This window comes from Astatotilapia calliptera, chromosome 2 (genome assembly GCF_900246225.1).
Source record: "Astatotilapia calliptera chromosome 2, fAstCal1.2, whole genome shotgun sequence".
Taxonomy (NCBI): Eukaryota; Metazoa; Chordata; class Actinopteri; order Cichliformes; family Cichlidae; genus Astatotilapia; species Astatotilapia calliptera.
The window spans coordinates 15,689,245-15,703,665 of record NC_039303.1 but is presented as its reverse complement, the minus strand read 5'-3'; the positions used below and the strand labels follow the sequence as shown (position 1 = coordinate 15,703,665).

At 41.6% G+C, this 14,421-nt stretch overlaps 1 long non-coding RNA gene across 2 annotated transcripts; it reads left to right on the top strand.

Moving 5' to 3' along the window:
• The first annotated feature begins 1,808 nt into the window (after nt 1–1,808).
• LOC113028995 (uncharacterized) lies at nt 1,809–4,892 on the top strand. 2 transcript variants are annotated; one of them, XR_003273326.1, is made up of 3 exons: nt 1,809–1,955; nt 2,662–2,819; nt 4,851–4,892. It is a non-coding gene; the product is annotated as an uncharacterized LOC113028995 (long non-coding RNA). The 2 variants fall into 2 exon arrangements; XR_003273325.1 differs by having other exon boundaries at nt 4,848–4,891.
• The last annotated feature ends 9,529 nt before the right edge of the window (nt 4,893–14,421 follow it).

Below are 14,421 nucleotides of genomic sequence, written 5' to 3'. Positions count from 1 at the left end.
AACTTAACAATGTGGTGTATGCTGTACAGTGCAGCGAGGAATGCCCAGACCTCTACATTGGAGAGACCAAACAGCCCACTTCACAAGCGCATGGCACAACACAGAAGAGCCACCTCCACAGGACAAGACTCAGCAGTCCATCTGCATCTTAAGGATAAAGGACACTCTTTCGAGGATGTCAATGTTCACATTTTGGACAGAGAGGACAGATGGTTTGAAAGAGGAGTGAAAGAAGCCATCTATGTCCACTGTGAGCGACCATCGTTGAACAGAGGTGGGGGTTTACGACACCAACTCTCTGCCATCTATAATCCAGTTTTGAGATCCCTTCCCAGACGCCTTAACGCCCACTCACATCCTGGGCCATCTGACCTTAGGAATTCGCATGATAAGGTGGGGCCAGGTTTCACAATGAACACACCCGAAACTCTGGCTGATTGGGACCCACGCCCAGTTTCCCACCTTGGCTCAGGCGATTAGAGGATCATCAGGGGGTCCTTTTGTCCCTCTGTGGGGGGTCACTCCCACTAGGTTTATATCTGGGACTCTCCACCATTTGACCTTAGAACTGAAGAAGCTTCTCGGATGAGAGGTGAAACGTCTTCAAGCAACTTAAAGAAGTCCAGACGCTTTTCTTTGCAAGCTCCTTTGACTGTTCAGAAGGTTGTTCTCATCCATCCAGATGGAGGATCACTAACAGGAGCGTGGGAAGACTCCAGAATCCACTCTGGCTGGAATCCGGTGGATATACAGTGTGTACAGGTAAGACCATTTAAACGGACAGCATTTATAGAATGACTATTGAAAGTCAGCGAGTGTCAGTAATGTTAATGTGGTTATGTTAGTAATACACCGAGTGCTAATATAACAGCTTTAAGATGCATTTGTAGATATTATTACGTGTTTTACCGTCTTTATGGTGCTAGCTTAAAGTTACGGTGTAAACGTTAGCTTATATTGGAGTAAAGCTGTTACTGTTTAAACGATGTTAGCACAGAAATATTAGCTTCTGTCATGACTGATGAAGTTACTAGTTAATAAAGTTTCCAGTAAAGTGTTTAATCGCAGCCACAGACTGACAGCAAATATCTTGATTAGCTTCAGTGCATCTGTAATAAATATGTGCAAGTTTCAGTGCTTCGTTTAAACTGTATGATACTTATACTGACCCAGGGTCAGTGTAAAATACAATCCTAGCTGTGTGAACAAAGCCTGGCTCCTTTAATCCTGCATGACAAACCTCAGGATGCAGGTTATTATTACTCTTTCCTGCTGGCACACCTGTCACACCTGAGAGTCAGCTAGAAACTTACAGTGACGTGGACATCATGCAAAGACTGCCAGACTCTGTAATACTGCAAATGATCAGTGACTCAGGTTATCACTAAACTTTAAACGGCACCTCTGTGTCTCTGTGTGCTGAACATTTAGGATTGTGTCAGGCTGCATTGACTGTGGGACTTTAATGTGTTAAAAGCAGGTTGAAGACGGCTCAGAAACATTTGAAGATTAAAATTTAGCATTATGGCTGCTGGTGGTTTGTAAAGCCTCTACTCAGCTGTATTTTTGTTACTAACTTATGTTTGGTGTTGTTTAACACAGATTTCAGAAGAGCAAATATGCTTAATAGTTTAACTAGATTTCATTTGTCAGTGTGGGACTGCTGAGTCACCTGAAGAACACATTTCATTCATTCTCCACATGATGTTCATTTACAGAAATGTTTCACAGGAACTGATTTCTCCCAAAGGGTGAACTAGTATGTTTCCATAGATTTGATTTGATTTTTTTTTTTGATTGATTACCTCTGTATGAATGTACTTCTTAAATGAAGGCAAGTGTTTGTCCTTTTTTGTTCCTCAGGTACAGTACGTGATATCAAGGGCAGGCGGTCAACACTGGGGGTAGACAAGAAGCAGACGTACTTCCAAGAGGGAGCTGCAGTGAGGTCAGAGGTCAGAATCTGAAACGGCTCAGGTATATATATATATAAATGTATTTATAAAGAAACCTTTAAATAATAGTCATAATTATGATTATTATAAGAAATATCAAACATTTAAGTGGATTTTCTGTTACACATATTGTGTTAGCCCTGCGATAAACTGGCAGCCTGTCTTTGTCCTGTATCAGCTGGGATAGGCTTCATCCTCCCGCGACCCTGAATTGGATACATTGTATTCCAATTATGTAATCTGATCATTTACAAACTCAAGGTATCTAATCAAAATGTAAGTAATAATTATAAAATGGGAAAGCAGAAATAAGTGTGACATAAATGCAAATGTGTGAGCTGACATAGAGGACAGCTACATGTAGTCTGAAAAACCTTTGTTGTCAAGTTTGCAGGTATATCAGCACGAGACATTCTTACATAGAAGAGACTGTTAAAGTCTCTAACTCAGTGAAGCATTATTGGTCCCATCTGTTTGGATAAATATAGTAAGTTGATGTTTGTCCATTTATTGACACATTTTCTTAAGTGCTTATCCAGGATCACAGTGGAGCTGCAGCTGGATATGTTCACTAAATAAACCTTACAAAAGTTAACAATAAACCTGCATCCATGTACGTTGTTGTCCACAGGATGAGAAAATCAAACTGGAACACTGTGGAACATGTTAATAAATGTTTGTGTGTTTATGCCTGTGTCTTTCACAGGAGGCGCTGGAAGGTTTCCCTAATAGTTCCTGGTGAATCAAAGCAGAACCATAAAGGTTGCTGGACTGCATGATGGCCTTACCCCTGAGCCGTCATCCTGTTAAAGGAGGAACCAGTTAGAAGCTGTTTTCAAAGTAGCAGAGCAGATTTCATCTCAAGTAAGCAATTAACTCATTCACTGCCATTGACGTCTATAGCCGTCAATTGCAGTGAATGAGTCAATGGGTTTTAACTCATTCACTGCCAATGGCTGGCAGTGAATGAGTTAACTGTTTGTTTATCTGTTCTGCCACTTAAAGAGCATTTAAGGACGTCGTTTGAGTGTCCAGTTGAATTAATTCTACACACCAAATTCAAAAGTGTTAAATTTTTTGGTGTTAATAGTCTCCTTGCAAAAGTAGAGTTAATTTTACTCTAAGCAGAGTCACATTCTTTTAATGTAACTCTGGGGTGTAAAATGATAGTAGTTAAAATCGAGTGTTAAAAATGAGTGTTTCTCTGTCAAATCTGGAGGTGTTAAAATGGAAACATTAACTCTTGACCTCTTAACTCTGAACTCCTAGAGGGGCTATGACACCAACAGAGTAAATTCACAGACTCCGCCCCCAGCACGGCTCCAATCGAAGCTGAAGTGAAGCCGTTTCAGAACATTTTGCTCTACATATTTGAGTTGTTTGCCATGCTTGCTAAGTCATTTTTTCAAAGATTGTTTCAATTGTTATTAGCTTTTACTTCTGTGGCTCTTTGGAGTTGAGACAAAGCTGTGTGAAAGGCATTAGCCATGTTGCTCGGTGATAGCATAATATTCTGTTTTAGCTAGCTGAAAGGTATTGTTTGCGGGCAAATACCACAGCCTTGAAAAAAAGCTTGCATGTGAATTTTCAGACAAACTTTTGGTCAAATACGCCTAAAACAATGTCTAGAATGTGAAATGTTGGTATAATGGTGCTACTTGAAGCCTGAAAACGATCGCCCATAAAATAAAATAAAAAACGAGCAAACAGCAGTAGCAGACGTCCTGACTGGATTCTACGGTAGCATTTAGATCCCTCCAGAGTTTTGTGCACACGGTTTAGGTAAAAATGAAAAAGGTTGAGGTTTTACATTTAGTTCAGTATTACCTGTTGCCTGTGTCCTTGTCTTTTGGGAAAATACTTTACACAAATAATGGCTCAAAGAGGATTCCTTTTTTTTTTTTAACTGTGCTGCAATTGTTTACTGGATTATTTGTGCCATTAATTAGTGTCAACTAATTTTTATTCGATCTCCGCACAGGATATGCTTGTGAAGATGGAATATGGGGGAGAGCAGAAGTGCGTTGAAGTTCCACAAAGGGATGAATGAAGGACATGCATATTGTATTGAAGAAATAAGTGATGAGAATGCTGTTATTTGCATTTACCATGTCAGACCTTTTGATAAACAAAATTCTAATGAAAGTGAGAACATGTATACTGTTACATCTTTCAGAAAATGTTTTGAAATTGTGGTGCACAGTTCAGAATAAATGTTTTTCAAAAACCATTGCATCTTTTTAGTAAATGTTTATTTCCAAAAGAAATTTCTAGAAGTTCAGAACAGTAAAATTCCCGCTTTTTAGAATGAATTAGAAGATAACTCTTACGTAGTTAAACTAAAATACTCTTTGAGAGTTAATATATAAACTCTTAACACCAAGTGTTAAATTATCAACTCCAGACAGATTTGGTGTTTAACACTAAATCAGAGTTAACGTACCAACTCTCCAAAAAGAGTTAAATTAACACTCTCTGGTGTGGACCCATATAGACACTTTAATAGTGTTGAAATCAAATCCGACAGTGTTAATTTGGACATGCTGGATTTGCTGTGTACTGGCTCTCATGGTCATTTGTTATTATAGACATATTTTTCATGTTCATCCAGCTATTTAGTAAATTCTATCTATTTAGTAATATCCGTCAGCTATAAAATGTAATATAAAAATATCTAAATATCTCCTGCCCTTTATGTTTTAATGATGTAAGTCTGTTATCGTGTTACATTAGCATTCCTCACATATCAATGAGATGCTGTACAGTACAATCCTACTGACACAGCAGAGGGATAATGACGGCTATTCAACATCGTTACACGACACATTCGAGCTGCATGATGCAGACAAGGTGACTAAATCATCTTTTTGTGGTTTATTGTCTTCAAACCAGCAGACAAAGCCGATGGCAGAAGATGTCGGAGAAGAACTTCAGGCCGTGTACTGAAAAGGTATTTTTGTCTTGTTATCAAAGACATTTGGAGTGACGGCTTCTACAACTGGTTGTGCTGAAGTAAAGCTTACAGTCTAAGAAATCACAATAGTGCCCTGCAGACTGTTCACAAAGCTGAGGGATCTGGGACTTAACAGCCGTCTGTGTGCATGGGTGTTGGACTTCCTCACTGGCAGAACTCAGGTGGTGAGGGTGGGCAGGTGCTTCTCCAACAGCATCACCATCACCACAGGAGCACCTCAGGGATGTGTCCTCTCGCCACTGCTCTACTCCCTCTACACTTCAGACTGTGTGGCCACCCATGGCTCCAACACCATTGTGAAGTTTGCTGACGACACAGTGGTGTTGGGTGCCATCTCCAACAACGATGAGGCGGCCTACATGGATGAAGTGAAGAATCTGGCATCGTGGTGCCAGGACAACCACCTCCAGCTGAACGTCAGCAAGACCAAGGAGCTGGTGGTGGACTTCAGAAGGGGTCAGCACAGAGACTACAAGCCCATTATCATCAATGGAGCTCCAGTGGAGAGGGTGCAGTCCTTCAAGTATCTTGGTGTCCACATCTCCTCAGACCTGACATGGGCTGCCCACATTCAGGTCCAGACCAAAAAGGCTAGGCAGCGCCTGTATCACCTACAACAACTGAGGAAGTTCAGGGTCTCTCCAAAGATCCTCAGGATTTTCTATACAGGCGCTGTGGAGAGCATCCTCACACAGAACATGACATCGTGGTTTGGGAACAGCTGTGTGAAGGACCAAAAAGCTCTCCAGAGAGTGATCCGTACAGCAGAACGCTGCTGCAGGATTGCTCTCCCCCCGCTTCAGGACACCTACACCAGGAGATGCCGGACTAGAGTAGCGCAGATACTGAAGGACCCGTCCCATCCAGGCAACAAATTGTTCCAACTTCTGCAATCTGGTAGAAGGTTCCGCATCTTCCGGGCAAGGACAGAGAGACTCAAGAGGAGCTTCTATCCCCAAGCCATCCGTGCCCTAAACACACACACCCGCCCTCTCACATCATCTATAATTGACTGAGACAGGACTCTCTTCCAAACACTCTAAACCAAGGCACAATGTACATTTCAATCCCTTTAATTTTAAATATGTTTATATTGTCTATCCTGTAAAATAGTCAGATGTCTATTTATATTAATGTACAGAATTCACCTGCTTGCTGCTACTACTGCACATTCACCCAGTGTATATACTATATATATATATATATATATATATATATATATATAATGTTCTTCCTCTACACCCCCCCAATTTTTGCACATGTCGAGGAGCGTGTCAGGCTACATTTCACTGTGTGTTATACTTGTATAACTATGCATGTGACAAATAAAGAACCTTGAACCTTGAACCACAGTGTTGATATTCAGCACAAAGAGAAAAGCTCACTTGTTTGAATTTATTTACAATCATAGTTTTATAAATTCTGACTGTAAACAGCGTTTACAGCTCTGATATTGTTTGACACTCGATATCAGGTGATAGTGTTTAATTTAAAGGTTTCTGTGTCCCAATGAGTCACTTTAACTGTAACACATTCATTATTTAGATTCAACAAAGAAATAACTGAATGTAAAAATGGCAGCCCACAGGCCAGGTTTAGAGATATATGCATGCACACCATCACCATCTGTGAGCACAAACTGCTGCTCTGCCAGCATGTAGGAAATCACATATCACACACACAGGGGCGAAGAAACATCAGAGCTCAACTTTGGATACTTTAGATCTAAACAGATCAAAGTAGCTCTTAGTTTCAGCAATCAGTGAACAGACAAACAATGATACCAAACTGATTCTGTATGAATACAATATGGTATTTTCAATACAGGTGTCAAATTAATTCATTAAAACTAATACAGATATATGTATATTTTTTTTTGATAAATTAGTTTGCTAAATTATAAGAATATATTTTTATTTTTTTTTCATTTAACAATTGCAACTGAAAGAAATTAAATATTGAACAAAAATATATTGTCACATTCTGAGCATGCTCAGCACACTGACAGACTTGAAGTTGCTACAGATTTTAAGAAGTGATAATTATAGGGAAGAAACTTCTCTTTTTCATCCGTTTAATCAAACATTTGATGCCTCAGCTGTCTCAGTCCTGTAGCGTTCTGCAACTACAACTAACCTGAAGCTTGGATTTGGCTGCAGGTGCCCCTGTACATCCTTCTCAGCAGCACACATGTGGGTACCATTTAATCCCACTTCTTCCTGAGCTTTGCTTCATCACAAGACCAAAGGTGGCATCCCGTGTCACAGTCTTATCATCATCCAGAAGAAACATTTGAAAAAACATCATGCAGAAGAAACATTTACGCGCCTCCTGGTTTTGTTTTCTGATCCTGCGAAAAGACTGAGGACAACAAAGCCCAGAGAACACGAGATACACAACATCCAACATTCAGACTCACCAGCCTCCATAAATGAAGAGCACCAGGTTGGGTCAGTTATAGTAGATATAAGCATACTTCACATTACTGGGTATGAATAATGAGGAGGCAAACTTTGAAGATGCAGAGCATGATGTCCCATCATCAGACTGTAAACAAACATCCACCAGGCTTCTTTGTTGCCAAAATTGATGATTCTCCCATCAGGGATCAGTAGCCTGTGTTAACCTGTGGTATAAGCAGCAGTCACTGAAATATTACTGTTTCAGATAAGAAATCTAGCACATAAAAGCCAGGGTGGGAGGAATCTCTGCAAAATGACTTACCTCTGCAAGTGTGAAGCTCAACAAAAATCTGACTCTCCAGTCACTGACAAACAAAACCTCCAGCTGGGAGATAGAAAACGCTGTCTGGGTCTTGCTGGATGTTGCTGGTCAGAGTCCACACGTTAGCAGAGTGCTTCTTGGTCCCACTGACCCATGTGGACAGTGACTGTGGAGAACTGTTCTGGAAAACAGAGAAGAGAATTAAAATAACAAAAAGCCAAACAGGATTTGCCCTTGGCCTTATCAGCACCTGTAAAGGGAGTTGTTTTCTCAAACTGCTGACGCTGAAGTAAGTTCATCTAGTTTTAGAAACTTTCACTGAACAGTAACAGTGTCACAACTAAGCATATGCATAAGCACTTAAATACTTTAAATGATAATAACAGAAAATTTATTTTACAGGAGCTAGAGCCTTCTCCCAGTAGTCATAGGTAGAGCACACCTGGACAGGTCACCAGTCTGTCAGAGGACTAACACAGAGACAGACATCAGAGTAACAAATCTATTTAAAATTAATGTAAGTTTGCTGCAGCTGTATGTATGAACATGTGTTTCTGTGTTCACAGTCCACCTCTCAGGAACCTGCAGTTGACTTTTAGTCAACTTTAAACAGACCTCACAAAAGGCTGATGTGGCTGGATCAGTAGTCTGATTTAAGTACGATACCTTTGGCCAGGGATTACTCTGGTGCATCGCTTCACTGCAGTCTTACGTATTTTCCCCACACCTGAATAAAAAATACTGATATATACAAATAACAGCTTCAGCTGATGCAGCCTGACTCAATCCTAAATGTTCAGCACACAGAGACACAGAGGTGCCGTTTAAAGTTTAGTGATAACATGAGTCACTGATCATTTGCAGTATTACAGAGTCTGGCAGTCTTTGCATGATGTCCACGTCACTGTAAGTTTCTAGCTGACTCTCAGGTGTGACAGGTGTGCCAGCAGGAAAGAGTAATAATAACCTGCATCCTGAGGTTTGTCATGCAGGATTAAAGGAGCCAGGCTTTGTTCACACAGCTAGGATTGTATTTTACACTGACCCTGGGTCAGTATAAGTATCATACAGTTTAAACGAAGCACTGAAACTTGCACATACAGATGCACTGAAGCTAATCAAGATATTTGCTGTCAGTCTGTGGCTGCGATTAAACACTTTACTGGAAACTTTATTAACTAGTAACTTCATCAGTCATGACAGAAGCTAATATTTCTGTGCTAACATCGTTTAAACAGTAACAGCTTTACTCCAATATAAGCTAATGTTTACACCGTAACTTTAAGCTAGCACCATAAAGACGGTAAAACACGTAATAATATCTACAAATGCATCTTAAAGCTGTTATATTAGCGCTCGGTGTATTACTAACATAACCACATTAACATTACTGACACTCGCTGACTTTCAATAGTCATTCTATAAATGCTGTCCGTTTAAATGGTCTTACCTGTACACACTGTATATCCACCGGATTCCAGCCAGAGTGGATTCTGGAGTCTTCCCACGCTCCTGTTAGTGATCCTCCATCTGGATGGATGAGAACAACCTTCTGAACAGTCAAAGGAGCTTGCAAAGAAAAGCGTCTGGACTTCTTTAAGTTGCTTGAAGACGTTTCACCTCTCATCCGAGAAGCTTCTTCAGTTCTAAGGTCAAATGGTGGAGAGTCCCAGATATAAACCTAGTGGGAGTGACCCCCCACAGAGGGACAAAAGGACCCCCTGATGATCCTCTAATCGCCTGAGCCAAGGTGGGAAACTGGGCGTGGGTCCCAATCAGCCAGAGTTTCGGGTGTGTTCATTGTGAAACCTGGCCCCACCTTATCATGCGAATTCCTGAGGTCAGATGGCCCAGGATGTGAGTGGGCGTTAAGGCGTCTGGGAAGGGATCTCAAAACTGGATTATAGATGGCAGAGAGTTGGTGTCGTAAACCCCCGCCTCTGTTCAACGATGGTCACTCACAGTGGACACGCTCCTGTTAGTGATCCTCCATCTGGATGGATGAGAACAACCTTCTGAACAATCTAGCAGGAGATGGCCCATATCTATGGGACTGATTTGTGGTAATAACGCCCATTGTATGGACTGATAACAGCCGAAGCGGGTGAAAAAAGTCACCCAGTAGCTAGCTGTGCCATTACCCAGCATACATCACTCCCCCCAAAAATGCAATAAACCATACAAAAGTATCGTTCTACCTGTTTTTCAGGTAGTTGTTTACATTATATAATTTATTGTGTTCAGTATACGTTACTACAATGTAATTTCGGAAATATATAAATATACGGACAACAGGCTCTTCCGCGGCAATCTCTTCAATCGGAGGACCCTTGTTACGTGTCTGCAGGCTGCATGTTTTCTTTCCCTCCCCTTTTGTTTGCCATTCCCGTAGGTCGCAGACTGCAGGCTGATTTCAATCTGGGGACATCAAATTAATTAGAGGAGGGAAGCCCTGATTGGACAAACCAGGAGTGAAGCCCTTGATAAGGAGACTCACCTGTGGCTGGGCGCAGCTCTCTTCCCTCCTTGAATTGTTTGACACATGTGTGACGGTTTCCTGCTGTCTTTCTTTTGTTTGATGATTGTGGTGGGAGTAAAGTGGACTAGGTGAGTTTGGGGACCTCATACACTTACTCACGTAGAGTCTTTGTGTTAGAAACACTAGGTAAGTAGGTTGGTGCCACCCATGTAATTTTGAGCTTGTTTTAAGTTGAGGTTTGGGTCTATCTCTCCTGTTTGTTGCTTTTCTAGGATAGTAGCTCAGCTCAGCTAAGTTTTGGTTTTGTCTTTTTGGTGTTTTTTTTGGCACAACCTAACTGTCCCTTTCCCCCCCACATTTGTTGTTCGAGTCTGGGTTGTTTATTTTGTGAGAGCGCTGCCATTAAACCTTTTTTCATAACACCTGTACTGAGTTTCCGGAGTTGTTGTGTTATCCCCTCCTGCCCTCGGGGAGACGTAACCCAAGTGGGGGCTCGTCCGGGATATATTTCCCAGAGCTGTGGACAACGCTGGTGCTTGGTACAGTGTTACTGCCTTGTAATTAAGTATGGCTTTCGACTTAGAAGATTTTATTCGTGCTCCGAGTCCTGAGAAGTTTGAGTTATGTCGCAAAGATGACTTATTGAGTATTGCGGCACACTTTGATATTCCAGTAAAGAAAAATAGTGCGAAGAAGGAAATCAAGGGTATTATTTTACAACGTCTGGTTGAGTTGAAGATCTTGCCCGGTTCTGATGTGTGTGATAGTAACGTTCTCTCTGTTGAGCAAGGTGTCGCACCTCTGAAGGCGGAGGATGGTGCAATAGCTACTCCCCCAAAGTCCAGGTGGAGCCTACGGTTCCTCCCACTCTACCTCGCTTTGATCCTCTTTCCCCGGACTTCAGTGGGTCAAATGGACATGCTAGACTTAAGGTGCATCTAGCTCGCCTTCGGCTGGAGGTGCAGGAAAGGGAGCAAACACGTAAGGCCGAGCTTGACTTCAAACTTCGGATACGTCAGCTGGAAATTGAAGCTGAGAAGGAGGTAAAGTTGAAACAGCTAGAGGTGGAAGCTATGAGACTTACACAAAGCCTGTCTTCTCCCAGCTCACCGGTTACTTCAGAACCCTTGCCTTCATCTGGCAGGACCTATAGGTTTGATGTGCGCAAAAATATTGCTTTGGTGCCAACATTTAGAGAGACTGAAGTCGATTCCTACTTTAGTGCTTTTGAAAGGATTGCAACGGCATTAGAATGGCCAAAAGAAATGTGGGCTGTGCTGCTGCAATGCAAGCTAATGGGCAAAGCACAGGAGGTTGTATCAACTCTCTCTATCGAAAACAGCATGAAATATGATGTACTGAAGCAGTCCATCCTTCGTGCTTATGAGCTTGTGCCTGAGGCCTACCGGCAAAAGTTCAGGAATCACAAGAAGTCTGATGGTCACACAGTGTTGTGGTCCAGGGTATTGGAATGACTTTTGTGTCTGCACCTTTGCACATTGTTCATATCACTTCTTCTGTGTTCAGTGGAGTTGGTAAGGTCGCTGTCCTCCCCTCGCTGCCAATAAAAGGGGTTGATTTCATCCTAGGGAATGATTTAGCAGGTGGAAAAGTGATGCCTGTCCCTGAGATGCTGGATAAGCCTGAACCAAGCTTGAAAGTTAGCCAGCAAGAAAACACTAACATTCTTCCTGCTTGTGGGGTGACTAGATCTCAGTCCAGGTGCTGTCATTCTACAGGAAGATCAGGATGGACTCGACCACCCTGTGTGCTACTTCTCAAAGAAGTTCACTCTTCCCCAGAGAAGGTATTCCACCATCGAACAAGAAACCCTTGCCGTTCTGCTGGCTCTGCAGCATTTTGAGGTTTATCTCGGATTAAGCAGGGAGCCCATAAAAGTCTTTACAGACCACAATCCGCTTGTTTTCCTTTCAAGGATGTACAATAACAATCGTCGGCTTATGAGGTGGTCTTTAATCATTCAAGAGTACAACCTTCAAATCTGCCATAAAAAGGGACAGAAAATGTCCTGGCTAATGCACTATCCCGTGCCCTGTAGTCTGTTTAGGGTTTTTGTTTTTGTTTGAAGGAACCAAACTGTTTGTTTGGTCTTGTAAGGGTGGGGGTGTTACGTGTCTGCAGGCTGCATGTTTTCTTTCCCTCCCCTTTTGTTTGCCATTCCCTTAGGTCGCAGACTGCAGGCTGATGTCAATCTGGGGACGTCCAATTAATTAGAGGAGGGAGGCCCTGATTGGACAAACCAGGAGTGAAGCCCTTGATAAGGAGACTCACCTGTGGCTGGGCGCAGCTCTCTTCCCTCCTTGAATTGTTTGACACATGTGTGACGGTTTCCTGCTGTCTTTCTTTTGTTTGATGATTGTGGTGGGAGTAAAGTGGACTAGGTGAGTTTGGGGACCCCATACACTTACTCACGTAGAGTCTTTGTGTTAGAAACACTAGGTAAGTAGGTTGGTGCCACCCATGTAATTTTGAGCTTGTTTTAAGTTGAGGTTTGGGTCTATCTCTCCTGTTTGTTGCTTTTCTAGGATAGTAGCTCAGCTCAGCTAAGTTTTGGTTTTGTCTTTTTGGTGTGTTTTTTTTGGCACAACCTAACTGTCCCTTTTCCCCCCACATTTGTTGTTTGAGTCTGGGTTGTTTATTTTGTGAGAGCGCTGCCATTAAACCTTTTTTCATAACACCTGTACTGAGTTTCCGGAGTTGTTGTGTTATCCCCTCCTGCCCTCGGGGAGACGTAACAACCCTTCATGTCAATTCCCGACGCGAGAGGGGTACCCTGCACGTCCATAAGTGCAGCAGAGGGAGCCTGACCATGCGTCACACGTTTGACGAGTTGGGAGTGAGAACGTGTTGGATTAAGGGGTATTTTCTCTCTTCTGGACCACTGTCAGTAAACCCTACACATTGTTGTGTGGGAAAATTCCAGTCGATCAGCAGTTTCTGAAATACCAGAGACCAAAAACTATGCCATTTTGAAACCTTTATATAACATGCCTCATTCATCCATTCATAGCAGCACTTTTTTCAACACCTTAGTCCTTTCTATCTTAAGGATTACCAGAGACTGAACACCAACCTTCCAGTTAGTGTATGACCTGCTCTACCTCCCGAGCTACAGCTGCCCAGAGCTGCTGAAATTACCTTTCTTTTCTATTCTAATGCTGAGTTTGAACTTCAGCAGGTTGTTGTTGTGTGGTGTTAGTTCAGCAGGCATTACACACACACACACGCAGATAGGAACAGAGGATTACCAGAGATAACTCCTTTCTTTATTTTTATTTTTCTTCTTCAAAAACCACAACTAGAACAACATACTCACTAGCGCCCTCTAGCACTTCTGGTAAATGGATCTACAGAACAAATGCAATAGTATGTGTGGACACAACAGTTGTCTTGACTGACAAGCTTATATTGCACAGATTAGCTCCCATGTGATCGACTGATTAAATATTTGCATTATCAAGCAATTGAACAGGTGGCTGTTGAGTGTATATTATGTGTTGTTAGATGGCATGCATGCTTGAAACCTGATGGATTTTGGGGGATTTGAATATCTCCTATCTTGCCAAAGGACACCATGATTTGCAGAGAAAGGCGATGTGGATCAAATCACTAACTTTTTTAACTGAGCCAGCTCTGAACCCTAACCTGTTCTGAAGAAAATGAAAAGGATTCATCAGTAGGATTCATGTACCAGTTTTGGTACTTTTATCCACTTGTAATAGAGTTTCTTGTAATAAGACATCTGCTGCATACAGAGACAAAAATATTAAAGGGGTACACTGAAACTAAAAGACTTTTGGACAAAATAAAATAAGTAAAAGCTGAATTTTGTAGTTTCTGATGGGTTCCTGGGCTTTGAAAAAAGTGCTTGTTGAAATTGTCTTAAGTTTAACTAATTATTGTCTAGCCCTTACCAGGAGTTTTTCAGGGCAGCTAAAAGTACCTAACCTGGAGTAGTTATTTTATGCTGCACAGAAAACATTCATGTAAGATGTGCATGGGAGGTTCCCACTGTTAGAACACACAAAACAACAGCCTACATTTTCATTTTTGAACATTTGGGGGTTTTTTTTCCTGTTTTGTTACCTTTGGTAACAAAATAAACGTGTGTAATAAATATGACAGATGTTGCATAGACTGTCTCTAGGAGCGACTAAAATTTAAGGAAAAAAATGAAAGCAGAACTGAAAAAAGCTAAAGCACGTGAAACAAATTAAAAAAACAAACAAAAAAACTGAAATCAGACTTGAAGCAAAGTGATATAACAG